Source organism: Mesocricetus auratus, unplaced genomic scaffold, assembly GCF_017639785.1.
Source record: "Mesocricetus auratus isolate SY011 unplaced genomic scaffold, BCM_Maur_2.0 Super-Scaffold_100024, whole genome shotgun sequence".
NCBI classification, from domain to species: Eukaryota; Metazoa; Chordata; class Mammalia; order Rodentia; family Cricetidae; genus Mesocricetus; species Mesocricetus auratus.
Genome location: NW_024429205.1, coordinates 7,337,766 through 7,351,967, shown reverse-complemented (window position 1 = coordinate 7,351,967; position 14,202 = coordinate 7,337,766). Strand labels below are relative to the sequence as shown.

Below are 14,202 nucleotides of genomic sequence, written 5' to 3'. Positions count from 1 at the left end.
GGGAGGGAGGGAGGATCGCTCAGTCAGGCATGGTGGTAAATGCCTTAATCTCAGCACTAGGAAGCAGAAGCAGATAGATCTCTATTAGTTTGAGGCCAACCTAGTCTACATAGAGAGTTCTAAGCCAGCCGGGGCTGCATAGTGAGATTGTCTCAAAATAATTAGTAATTAATTAATTGAGATAATCTTTTTAAGAAGAATACTAAGTGGTAGGAAATTTATGGTTCATCACTGATGGAAACATGTTATCCGTGACTATGTATTTGGTAACTTCTAACAGCACCCTCGTGAGAAATCAGGCCAGCCCTAACCACTTTCACACAGGGACCATGAGGAGGTACAGAATTTGCTCAGAATCACACAGGCTGGGCAGTTGGGCCAGGACCTGAGCCCAGGCTCCTCACCTGCCACCAGCCATCATGATTCTAGGACAATGCAAACACCCTCCCCAACAGTGGGACTTCTGTGAGCCACTTCTCATGAAGTTCACACACACACACACTTCCTGAGAGAAAATTCTAACTCAGTGATTAGCAGCCCTGATTGGCATTAATTGCCCATTGGTTACCATGGTTATGTCTAACTTTGTTCCCCTTTGAGGCCTAAACAGAACAAACCCCAGCTATTCACCTGCTGGCTCAGCGGGAGGAAAACAGCCCCGCAGACACCTTCCCTGAGCTGCTGTTTGTAGAACTGTCCAATGTCTACATTTCTGAGAGGGTAATTGTTGAAGGGAGGGGTCAGCAGCAGGCTACTTCACTCTCCAATGAGGGAGTGGACGCCCATAAAGCTGGACATGCTTCCTTATGTTGAATGCTATTGTCTCAAATGTCTTCACAGAACTTAATTTAAACAGGGTTTTAATTTCTGTTCAAAGCAGGTTGGCTGAGCCTGGTGGTGCACACCTCTAGTCCCAGCTCCTCGGGAGGGAGGCTGAGGCAGGAGGATGGAGAGTTCCAGGTCAGCCTGGACTACATAGTTTCAGGCCATCTCTCAAACAAACAAACAAAAACAAAACAACAACAACAAAAAAAACCCAGAACACTGACCATCACTTAACTCATCTGAGGTTTCCTTCTGTCTTGGTCATCCAGAGCACAGAGCCTTCCCCAAGACTGCCATGAAGTCACCCTCAGATGCAGATCCTCACACTTCCCTTGGATTCAAAAGCCCCGAGTTTAGACCCCAGGGCTAGTGTCTGACCTTGTGCCAAATCGGTGAGTCTCCTGGTATTTCAGCTTGTGCGTAGGGAAAGGTAAGCTGCACTGAGAAACAGTACTGAGTGCAATGGGTGCATGCAAGTGTGTGTGCACTGTATGTGTTCACTGTTGTCATTGTGTGTTTGCGCATGTGTGTGTGCATGTGTGTATTCGCATGTATGTGTTTGTGCGTATGTGTGCACACGCGTGTGCATGCTATGTTCACCAGAACGGCTTCAGAGAAAGAGCTCAAATAGAGCCCCTCTGACTTGTTTGCACCTCAGAAAATGAACTTGAGTTAAATCTACCACGGGTGGGGAGGACTCAGAGGTAGAGGAGGGCAGGCACTGTCAACAGACAGCCCTCTGAGGTTCAGTGGGTGTCCCAGTGGGCCTCAAAGGGGAACAAAGTTAGACAGTGGGTGACACTTTGTATGAAAGATGGTGACACTGTGCTAGGTTCCTTTGGTCTCAGCCTGTCCACCCAGGTTGACTCTGATAATGGGAGGTGACTGCGAAGCCCTCAAACCTATGACCACAATGTGTGCCTGCCACCAGCTACCTGGAAATGGAAGAGAGGGGGTAATTTCACTTAATCTCCCAAGTAAGAGGTGACCAGCCGACTCACACAGGCGTTCTTGAATACCGTGTTCCTGTGTAATTTGGTGCCACATCCAGAATGCTTATCCTGTTGTCAACACACTGTTGCTAGGAGACAGCCAATGAGCAAACACCCCGACATTCTGTTATTGTTTCAGCATCTTGTAGACCATCCGCGTCTTGGTGGCTTTATTATACCAGAGGTCCCCAGGTGCCAGCTAATGGTCACTATTTCCTTCAACTAGAAGTTCCTGGTTTATACTGACCACAGGATCCCCCATCCCCCACCACTACCCCCATTTCTTCCTTCTTTCTGAGATCATCCTCTCGGCCTGTTTCCCAAACTCAGGGCTGAGCCCCAGCACCCACCATGCCCAAAGCCAGCACGGGGTGAGGCCTCAGACTAAGTATTGAAGCACAGGGACAGCACCGGACCTCCTCATGCCCCACACCCAAGGCCCCTGGCTTGTCCCAGCCTACTTCAAGCCCTGCCCTCCACCTAACCACCTGTCCTAGGCTACCCCGCAGAGTTCAAGGCTGTGCCCACACACACACACACACCCCTACAGGGCTTTACTGGCTTGTGTCTCCAGGCCACCTGCTCCCCAGTAGTCAGCCCCATGAGCCCCAACTTTTGGATGTCTCCACCCCGTCACCTCTTCAGTCCTACCCACCTGCAGCCCGCTCTCCCAAGCTCCCTCACCCCTGATGTATTTCTCTGCACTTTGTCCAACGTCCCCTCAACACTAGTGGCCTCTTCCGTCATCAGCCGGATATCCCTGGGACATGACAAAGTACGCAGAATGAACTCCCTGACTGTGGAAAGTGAGTTGACAATATTTACTGAAACCCTAGGTGAGTCAAACATGGCGGCACACCATCGATGTAATCCCAGCAGCATCTGGAAGTGGGAGGTAGGAGGATCAGGAGTTCAAGGCCATCCTCAACTATATAGCAAGGTTGAGGTCAGCCTGGGCTATGTGCGACCCTGTCTCAAAGCAAATCATAAATGTAGAGGCCAAACCATCTCAGGGGGTCCGTTCTATGCTGGCATCCCTATGCTAATAAGTATCAGCTGTGGCAATGTTACCTTAGGGAGAGACTAAAAACAACCTCAATAACAGGTGTGACTGTACACATCTTTAATCCCAGCACTTGGGAGGTAGAAGCAGGCAGAGTTTTGTGAGTTCAAGGCCATCCTGGTCTACAAAGTGAGTTCTAGGACATCCAGGGCCACACAGAGAAACTTTGTCTCAAAAAACAAAAAACAAACAAAAAAACTCAGTGACTATAGGTAAAGGAGATGATGCAATATGTTGGATTATGGAGCATATTCTGAACAATAAAAAGATTGAGGCCGATCTGGAGCTTACCAGTATAGATGACTTACAGGGCCCACAAATAAAGATCAAGGTACAGAGAAGGGGAGAGACAAATAATCAGAGAGGAGATATTTGTGAGCTCTTGTGTTCAGGCTGTCTCTGGATTAAAACTGGTGACAGTGATTGCCTCTAAGAAGGTGGTCCTGGCTTCCTCCAGCAGAAGGGAGAACTGGCTGGCCTGTGTGTGCTTTTGTACCAACTCAGTTCTCTGTATGGAGCATGCATTACCTTTCCATGTAAAAACGCATTTGAGGGGCTCGTCTTAGTCAGGGTTTCTATTGCTGTGATGAGAAACCATGACGGAAAAGAGAGGTTGGGATGAAGGGGCTCACACTTCCACATCACTGTTCATCATCAAAGGAAGTCAGGACCAGAGCCCAAGCAGGGCGGGAACCTACAGGCAGGAGCTGATGCAGAGGCCATGGAGGGTGCTGCTTACTGGCTTGCTCCCCATGGCTTGCTCAGCCTGCTTTCTTACAGAACCCAGGACCAGCAGCCCAGGGATGGCTCCACCCACCATGGGCTGGGCCCTCCCCCGTCAATCACTAAGACAATGCCCCACAGGCTTGCCTACAGCCTGAGCTTATGAAGGGTTTTCTTGAGGTTCCCTCCTCTCAGATGAGCTTTGCTTGTGTCAAGTTGACATCAAACTGCCCAGCACAGGGCTGGGGGGAAAAAAAAGCCTAGCAGGTAAAAGCATTCCCCTCCAACCCCATGACCGGAGTTAGGTCCCTAGCATGCACATGCAGGAAAGAGGAGATGACTTTGGCAAGTTGTCTTCTGGCTTCCACACGTGTGCCCCATGGAGCACGCGTGTGCAAGCACGGGCTCACACACAGATGAGTGGGAGAGAAAATAAACAAATGTAAATGTACTGTTCACTCCTCTGTCTTGATGATGCAAACAGCAACATTGCCAGGAAGCGAATTCCCTCACGTGGCTCCTCTGCTCGACCTCCCCAGGGGCTCTACATAGGATGTCTCGGGAGGGTCACAGTTTATGTGGCTGCCAGAACAATTAATACCTGTTAATTATTTTCAGCACCTTTTTACTTCCAACAGTACCCTGGTGAGGACGACAAATTACGTACAGCCAGCGTGTCTCCCACAGAGGAGTCACACACCCATCTCTTCTCCCGCGCTTGCTTGCAATGGAAGGAAGCGATGAGCACTGAGTTAGGCCCAGCCTGGAGCTCAGGGCCCAGGCTTCAGATCCAGGACCCTCCACTCGCTCAGTCATGCAAACTCAAGCCAGTGCCTTAGTCTCTCTGATGTGTCCTTTCCGCTCGTCTTGGTTGTTTGTCTGCCACTGCGATCACACACACACACACACACACACACATGCACGCACGCACGCACGCACGCACGCATGCACGCACACACCCTGCCGTAATCAGCTTAAGCGAGGAAGGTTCCGTTTAGCTCACAGTTCAAGGGTAGAGCCCATTGTGGCAGGGAAGTCACAGTGGCAGCAAGAGCAAGAGGCAGTGGGTGGGTCGCGGGGCGTCTGCAACCCGGAAGCAGACCTCCATGAGTGCTTGGCTTGCCTTCAGTCTGGGACTCCAGAGCATGGGACGACGTCACCACATTTAGGACGGCTCCTCCCACTTTGATGAAGCTAATCAAGGCAACCCTTCACAGGCACACCCAGAGACGCCCCCCCACACGGGCCTCGGTCCTGCCAGGTTGGCAGCACAGACCAAGCCACGGCAACTCTAATTTCATGTTATGATTGCGGTGGTTGTGGTTGTTTTGGCCTATGAGTGCGCATGCGCACAGGAGCGGTTGGTTTACTCCGTGAGAAGTGACACGTGTGACTGGCCAGGATTCTGGCTGTTTTCCCTCTCAGGGATCCACACCCTGACTTGGTCACTGTACATCCACGTCTCACCCTTCCTGCGGGCGCCCTCACCTGACTGGATGGTGGTGGCGCCCACCTTTAATCCCAGCTCTCGGGAGGCAGAGGCAGGTGAATCTCTGTGAGTTCGAGGCCAGCCTAGTCTACAGAGCGAGCTCCAGGGCTGGCTTCATAGGTACTGAGAAACCCTGTCTCAAAAAAAAAAAAAAAAAAAAAAAAAAAAAAGGGCTGGAGAGATGGCTCAGAGGTTAAGAGCACTGGCTGCTCTTCCAGAGGTCCTGAGTGCAATTCCAGCAACCACATCTGTAATGAGATCTGGCGCCCTCTTCTGGCCTGCAGGGATACATGCAGACAGAGCACTGTACAATAATAAATAAATAAATCTTTAAAAAGAAAAAAGAAAAGAAAGATATAAAAACAAACAAACAAAGGACAACCTTAGCCCATGGGAGCACTGTCTGTCATCCAGGGAGCAAGTATTTGCAGAGACCCTGTGGGTCCAGGACCAGCATTCGGGAACCGGGGAAGACTTCACCTCTCAGAGTCCCAGTCTGAAGGAATGAGAGACGAGGTCATAGGATCGATGTCTACCAGTAGTCTGTACAGAAGGACAGGAACACAAAGGAGGGAAAGCTGTTCAGAGGAAGGGACCCAGAAATCTAGAAGGTTCCAGAATGTTCCCTGTCTACTACTAAAGCACAGTGCTGTGGAGGCTTGCTCCTTTCTGAAACTAACATTCTTTTCTTTTTCTTCTTCTTTTTTGTTTTTCTGAGGCAGTGTTTCTCTGTGTGATAACCCTGGCTGTCCTGGAATTCACTCTGTGGACCAAGCTGGCCTCTAACAGAGATTCACCTGCCTCTGCCTCTCGAGTAGTGACTAAAAGTGCATGCCAGGCTCTGCTGGGTAGTTTGACTATATTCACTGTCTGTATGCTACCTGCTAGTTATTCCTTTCCCCAGGGGCTTGCTACATACTTAGTAAACTTAACTCGTTCAAAATCGGAAGCATGGCGATCCTAAATCATTCTCAGGATTACACAGAACACCCTACCCCCAAGTGTCCTGGAGGAGGTTCCTGTGCAGGAAGGAAGTCCTCTCATGGGAAGGGACCAGAGACTATATAGGGACCGGAAGAGAAGCCCCGGGACCGGAAGAGAAGCCCCATTAAGAGCTCTGAGTGGCGCCACGGCCAGGGGAGGCCACAGTTTCCCATCTGCCCTTGCACATTCGGCCAGCCAAGGGTACACAGAGAGGCCTAGCTCTAGCGCATCCGGAGCAGGGGTGCGTTTGTGGCCAGGTGCATGGGCACACAGTCTCAGCTGCTGGCTGCAGCCGGGGTGCTTAGAGACCGTGTAAAATCAGGAAGGGCACTGGCCTCTCCCGAGGCTGCCTTCCAGAGAGTCACTCAAGCTAATTTCTTCCCCTTACCGAACCAAGATGACTCTCATAAAAACCACTGTGCTTCCACGGGCTGGATTTGGGATTTGGGTTTTTAGGGAAACCTCTAGAAAGCCGTCTAGAAAAATCATTTGGTGAGGCTGATGAGCTGGTTCCATCAGGACAGAGCTTAGTCTGCAAGCATGAGGACCTGAATTACATCTCCAGAACCCACATAAAAATGCCAGTCATGGCGCTACATGCTTTCAAATCCAACTCTGAGGAGACGGGGACAGGTGAATCCCTGGGGCTTGCTCGCCAGACAGTCTAGATTAACTGATGAGCTCCAGGCCACAGGAGGCCTGGCCTCAAAGGAAGGTAGATAGCATTTCTGAGGGCGACAGTGGATTACACACACACACACACACACACACACACACACACGCCTGCATTGAGAAGGAGGAGGGGCAATGAGATGCCCAATGGGTGATGTGTTTGCTACCAAGACTGATGACCTAAGTTCAATCCCCAAAACCCACATGGGAGGAGAGAATCAACTCACAAAAGTTATGCTTCGACCTCCACACACGTTCTCTGGTACATATGTATCCACAAACGTACATGCAAATAAATAGTGTTTTTAAAGGAAAGGGAAGAAAAATCAAGCGTTCTTCTGGAAGATGCTCCCAGGGCTTTCTCTGCAAAGGGGACACAGAGCTAAACTTTTCTAGCGAAGGGCACTTGGCGCCACCTGGTGGCCTTCATGATTATACCACCTGTGAGATAAGTACAACCCCATCCGCAATCCACCAGGGAGGTCATAGGCAAAGAAAGACCTTGCAAGTTCGCTGGTTCAAATAATACAGCCCAAGCGAATGAAAAGGGGGCACAGACTTCTGTGTCATCTCGTCCTTTGTACATTTATTCTTCAGGCATTCATTCGTCTCTCTGCTTGGTGCTTGGAGCAGGGGATCTCCACTAGGCGAAGGAACGTGACGGTATGGCTGGCTATTGTCTTTATCTTGTGTACTGAGCACAGCGGGACACGGAGGGAGGGAGGGGGCCTCTACGAAGTGTAAGAAATCCTTAGAAAGGTGGAGATGGATGGGATGGGAGCAGGAAGGTGGCAGGTAATATCAAGGTTTAGACTTAAAGGATTAATGGGAGCCATCCACGGGCAAGGAAGGGTCAGCCAGCTAGGCCTGGGCAGGGAGGGAGAGCTTCCTATGAGACCACAGAGGGACCCTTCACTGAGACTGGTAGCCTTCACAGTGAAGCCACCAAGCCACAGAAGGTAACATGTGCCCTTGCAGATGGCCAGGAGGCCCACCTAGCCAGGGCTCTCATCCACAAAAGACCCCAGGATTCATCTGCTCCGAGTGACAGTCGGCAAGGACAGGACAAGTAGGTAGAGGGGAAAGAAGGCCACTTGACTGTGCTTCTTAGGATTGGTGTCCTGTTCCAGGTCACCTGGTTTGTGCTCCGCAACTGTCTTGGGACTAGATGTCTAGATATCACTTTCACTTAAAGAACATATTCTACTCTAAATAAACACATCTGTCATAGGGCTGTGTGTAGCGCAGGGACAGTTCTGGCCCCGAATGTACAAGGCCCCGAGTGTAGTCCAGAGGCCACAAAAATAACAGCTGTAACTTAGCAAACTTTGGCATATCTTTATTTGTTAGTATGTTTAAAAAGAGAGAGAGAGAGAGAGAATAGAAGAAGGGTTTGCCAGAATCTCTCTCAGTCTCCAGAAAGCTCTGGGGAAGGTAGAAATGGAAAGAAGCAAAAATGGAGGAAGATGGGGTTGTTACACTAGCAAGGCCAGAAATGTTGGGGCTTGATGCAGTATGTAAGGGTTTTGTTGTTGTTATTTAGAAGTCCTTTTTAACTATGTGTGCATGCATGTGCATGAGTGAATGTGTGCATGTTTGTGTATATATGTGCCTGTGCATGTGTGTATGTATGTGTGTGTATATATATGGGTGTGGTTGTATGTGTGTGTTTGTGTATATGTGTGTATGTATGTGTGTTTGTGTGCACAGGTGTGAGTGTGTGTGTGTGTGTGTGTGTGTGACAGCATTCTTGTGGAGGCCTGAAGGTAACTTTCTTTTTTTTTTTCTGAGACAGGGTTTCTCTGAATTGTTTTGGAGCCTGTCCTGGAACTCGCTCTGTAGACTAGGCTTGGTCTCGAACTCACAGAGATCCACCTGCCTCTGCCTCTCCAGTGCTGGGATTAAAGGTGTGCGCCCGGCTGAAGATAGCTTTCAAGAGTTGATTCTCTCTTTCCTTCCTGAAGTCCCAGGAGCTGAACTCAAGTCACCAGCCTTTCAGTAAATGTTTTTAGCAGTTGAAAAGTCCTGTTGGTCCCTGTTGTTTTTGTTTCTTTGCTATTTTGGTTTTTTTTTTTTTTGAGATAAGGACTACCTATGTAGCCATAGCTGTCTAGGAACTCGATATATAGAGCAGGTTGGCCTCTGCCTCTACCTACCAAGTGCTGGGATTAAAGGTGTACACTAGTATGCCTAGCCTGGTTTCTGTTTTGATTTTTTTGTTTTGTTTTGTTTTGTTTTTGTTTTTATGAGACAGGGTTTCTCTGTATTGTTTTGGAGGCTGTCGGTCCAGCCTGGCCTCAAACTCACAGAGATCAGCCTGCCTCTGCCTTCCGAGTGCTGGGATTAATTGCGTGGGCCACCACCGCCCGGCGCCTGGTTTCTGTTTTGTTTTGACAGGATCTCATGTGACCAGGCTAGCCTCCAACATACTATGTAGCCAAGGATAACCTTGGATTACTGCTCCTCCTGCCTCCACCTCCTGAGTGCTAGGATTATAGAAATGTGTCACCACAACACCTGGTTTTGTGTGGTGCTGGAGGTCTAACCCAGGCCTTCCTGCACGCCAGGCAAGCACTCTGGCAACTGAAGCAGAATCTGCATGCCCACCCAGGAAAGAGAAAGTGCAGCTAATGTTTCAGATCTGCGAGTGAGGAAGAAAATTGTGTGGAATGTCCCTGTGCCTCTGACAGGAGCAGATCCTGATAGGGCAGGATCTTTTGTTTGAAAAGCCCAAAGTCAACATCCTTGTTGTTGTGGCTCTTGGCAAAGGCCCAGGCCAGAGCAAAGGAGGCAGGTGTATGTGTGTCTGAGAGCTTAGGGGAACTGAGAGCCAAGGGGTGCTGGCCAGGAGGAGCTGTGGAGGAACCACTGTCCTTGGTGCCCCTCCAGAAGAGAGTGTGATGCTTATTTTACTTGGTGCCTTGACAAAAACAACTGGATGAAGGGTTTGTTTTGGCTCGGTTTGAGGGCACAGTCCATGGCGGCGGGGACGGTGGCATCGCGGGAGTGTGGGGTAGCTGGTTGCTCTGCATCCGCAGTCAGGGACATGAGAGAATGGATGCAGTGCTCAGCTCCATTCCTCGAGTTTATCCCAAGCCTGCACATGGAGATGCCCACATCCAGGGCGGATCATCCCCTCTCAACCTACCCAGTGGAGAAACTCCCTCACACGCATGCCCAGAGGTTTGTGTCCTAGTTGATCCTAGATCCTGTCAACTGACAACATTAAGCAGTACACATGGGAAAAGAGTTTCTAAAGAGAAATAATGTGCAAATACAATCTAAAAAAAACTTGTAATCTCAGTGCTAGAGGGGGTAAGGCAGAGAGATCACCAGCTTGGGGCTAGCCTCAGCTTCTTAGCAAGAACCTGTCTCAAAATACTGAAAGGAAGAAGGAGAAGGATAGAGGGAGGAAGTATAAAAATTCCATTATAAACAAAATCTTTATTTAAAAGCATATTTTTCCCCATAAAAAGCCAGGCCAAGGGGCTGGGGAGATGGTTTAGTGGGTAAGAGAATTCCCTGCAAAAACTCAAGGATCTGCGTTTTGCTCCCTAGCACTCTTGTGAAAAGCTGAGCATGGCTGGGTGCACTTTAACACTAGTTATGGGGAAGGGAAGTGGTCAGAGGACAGCAGGACCATGGACAGATAGTGCTGTGTGGCCAGCCAGCATGGGGCTGGGGAAGCTGTGGGCTCCAGGTCCATTGTCGTCATGGTGGGAAGCACAGAGGCACGCAGGCAGACTTGGAGCTGGAGAAGGAGCTGAGAGGTTGCTTCTGGATCCACAGGCAGCAGGAAGAGAGAGACTCTGTGCTCGGAATGGGCTTTTTGAAACCTCAAAGCCCACCCCCAGTGACACACTTCCTCTTTATCTGTTCAAATAGTGCCACTCCCTGGTGACCAAGTATTCGAATCCATGAGCCTCTGGTGGCCATTTTTTATTCAAACCGCCACACTTGGTCAGCAAACTCAGCAACTCCAAAGTTCACACCCTATGTGTCCTCTCTTGATGGGCACTTGGGTGGCTCACCTGGCCCATCAGCGGGCTGGCACAGTGTAGTGGCAAAAGGCCCAGACACACAGCCTTCCTGCCCATCCACAGGCCATTGGCAAGGGGATGTCTCATACATGACAGACTGCTTGCATTCCTGCTTAAGAGACCCAATTCTGGCAACACCTCACAACATTGGCAGTGAAGGAAAACAGGAGTAAATCCCCAGCCCGGGGCCATTGGCAAGTGACTATCAGAGCAGAGGGCTCACATTAAATTATGAACAGAGTGAGACACATTGGCTATTCCACATCAGTGATAGATCTAGTCACTGGTTCTCAACCTGTGGGTCACGACCCCTTTGGGGTTGAACCCTTTCACAGGGGTGGTATATCAGATATCCTGCATAGCAGATATTTACATTATGATTCATAACAGTAGCAAAATACAGTTACAAAGTTGCAACAAATATATTTTTATGACTGAGGGTCATCACAACATGAGGGACTGTATTAAAGGGTCACGGCATTAGAAAGGTTGAGAACCACTGTTCTAGATGCTCCTGGGAGCTGGAAAAATGGCTCAGAGGTTAGGGGCATTGGATGCTCCTCTAAGGATCCTGAGTTCAATTCCCAACACCCACATGGTGGCTCACAACCATCATAGTGGGATTGATGCCCTCTTCTGATATAAAGTCACTCATATATATAAAATAACTAAATAAATCTTTAAAAAAACTAGAATGACCTTCTTAAACAAAGTCCTTGAAGCTAAAAGCTGAAGTATAAAAGAGGTTTTGACTGAAGATACAAAATAAACTCCTCACCCATGAATTGTTTCTCATCTCCTTCTGTGATGGGTAAATTATCAAATTGAGACAATGTAAAAATACCTGGGCAGGGAGGTATTGTCTGGATCAAGGTGGTCTGTGGACATGTCTGGTGGAATTACCTTGACTGCGTTCTTTGAGGTAGGAAGAAATGACCACTGTGGGTGACACCATTCCCTATGCAGGGGATCCTGAAATGTCTATAAGTAGAGAAAATAAGTTGAGTGCATTCACTCTCTGTGTCTGTATTAAACAGCACAGAAAGCATCACATGAGGGAGGACCGGGATCCTCACAGAAATCTTTAACAGAGTGTTACAAGGTATTACATCACTGACTCCACCTGACCCAGACAACAAGCAGTACTATAAACATCATCCAATATCCATAAATGAATATGCACTTTAGAAAATGGCTTTCCATATGCTTCATGACTATTTACGTGGTGCTGGAGACCAAACCTAGGTCCTCCTTGCACATGAGGCAAGCACTCCACCAACTGAGCCACACAGCTCCATGTGTCTCATTTGTGAGGTCCCTGAGGTCAAGCCATGGGCACAGTTGTATGTATAGTAGGCACTCAGGAAATCTGTGCTGAGTGAAAGAACCAGTTCTAGTGGGAAGGAATCATCACTTTTTTTTAAAAATATTTGTTTATTATGTGTACAGCATTCTGCCTGCATGTATCCCTGCAAGCTAGAAGAGGGCACCAGGTCTCATTATAGATGGTTGTGAGCCACCATGTGGTTACTGGGAATTGAACTCAGGACCTCTGAAAGAGCAGCCAGTGCTCTTAACCACTGAGCCATCTCTCCAGCCCGAATCATCACTTTTATACTTAAGAAAACAATAGAAAAAAGCACACCCAGTATCCCAGAGCCACAGGGCTCAGATGCAACAATAGTCAGGATGGACCGGGGTTTGCAGCAATAAGTATGGAGCTGAACTTTGGTGGCTTACTCGGCTGCTTCTCTCCCAGGTCCTGTGTCTCTTACAGCCAAGCTCCCATTCTGTTCCACAGGACATCACAGGCCTCACGGCAGCGGGGAAGGGCACCCACAGCCCAGCCACACACTGGCTCTCAATCAGCTTGGAGGCCTCACACCTGACTTCTACTCAGATTGATGGAAACTGGCAGGATACAAATTATACATTATGAGCAGGAGTGTCAGATGGAGCGGCTCCTGTGAGAAACATTGTAATAATTTCTCTAATGTAAATCACAAGAATTACAACCGGAGCCTGCAATTGTACTCCTGCTATATTCCCTAAGACTTGAAGCTACCTGAACATCAATGCTCAGAGCGGTATTAACAGTGAAAAGCAAAAGGCCCCCAGACGCCTATCAGCAGAGGGATGGGTAAGGAATACATGGTCCATCTCTGCAATGGAAAATCCATCAGCCCTAGGAAGAAATGAAAATCTAACACATGCTTTGAACACATGTACAGCAGCATACACACACAATGTTGTATGTAGTAAATAGAATACGAAAGAACAGAAATGATCCAGTTTGTACACAGCACTTGGTCAAGTTTATGAGCAGGAAAGTATGGTGACCAGGGATGAGGGGGAGGGAGGAATGTGACGCTCTTATGGGCAGAACAAGGAAAAACCTGGGTGTGGATACTGGTGACGACTGCAGAACATTGTGAGTGAGGAGCTGGGACCATAGCTAACTCAGCAGCAGAATGCTCCATAGCACGTGTGAGCTTTGGGCCTGATACCCAGCACCGAGAGAAAACGCAAAGCAGTCAATTGTGGGAACGTTTTACCACACCGAAGAAGCAGGCAAACAGAAAAGAGATTAATTCTGGGTTCCGTGGTACCAGGGTCTTCATCAGAACTCAGGAACACAGCAGTATAATGTGCCTTTGTCTCCCCGGCCTCTGTGTAGGCTGTGCGCTCCCTGGCCGGTGGCTGTTGACTCCCAAAGTACCTGGCACAGTTAGGCTGTCTTAGTTTGTTTTCTGTTGTGATTAAAAACACTGGCCACAAGCGGCTTGGGAAGGAAAGGGTTAATTTGGGTTAGACTCTATCACCAAGAGGCATGGAGGCAGGAACTTCATGAAGTGGAGACCACACAGGAACCCTGTCTCCTGGCTTGGTTGGCCTGGCCTATTACCTTTCTTAGACAGCCTAGGACCATCTGTCCAGGGGAGGCATTTCCTCCAGTGGGCTGGGCCCTCCTCCATGGATTATCAAGCAAACAATTTTTAAAAAAAAGCCTGCACAGACATACCCATACTGATGGAAGCAATTCCTTAACTGAAGTCCCCTCTTCCCTGGTGACTCTAGTTTGTATCTAGTAGACAGAGGCCACAGAGGCGTGCTGCTTAGTGTCTTGTTCCTCATGGCTTGTTTAGCCTGCTTTCTTACAGAACTCAGGACCACCACAACCCGTGGACGGACCCCCATCAATCACTAATTAAGAAGATGCCCTACAGCTGGGTCTTATGGCCACATTTCCTCAATTGAGGTTCCCTCTGACTCTAGCTTGAGTCAAGCTGCTATAAAACTAGCCAGCACAGTTACCACGGTGTGTTTCGGCGGCGCCTAAAGTCCCCTCCAAGGCTTCAGGCATGCTAGGCAAGCACTCTACCGACAGAACTGCATCCCCAGCCATTATTTTTA

At 48.9% G+C, this 14,202-nt stretch overlaps 1 long non-coding RNA gene across 1 annotated transcript; it reads left to right on the top strand.

Annotated features, from left to right (window-relative positions):
- The first annotated feature begins 1,977 nt into the window (after nucleotides 1-1,977).
- LOC121133766 lies at nucleotides 1,978-7,930 on the top strand. Its single transcript, XR_005870742.1, has 3 exons — nucleotides 1,978-2,653; nucleotides 7,346-7,411; nucleotides 7,727-7,930. It is a non-coding gene; the product is annotated as an uncharacterized LOC121133766 (long non-coding RNA).
- Nucleotides 7,931-14,202: the final 6,272 nt, after the last annotated feature.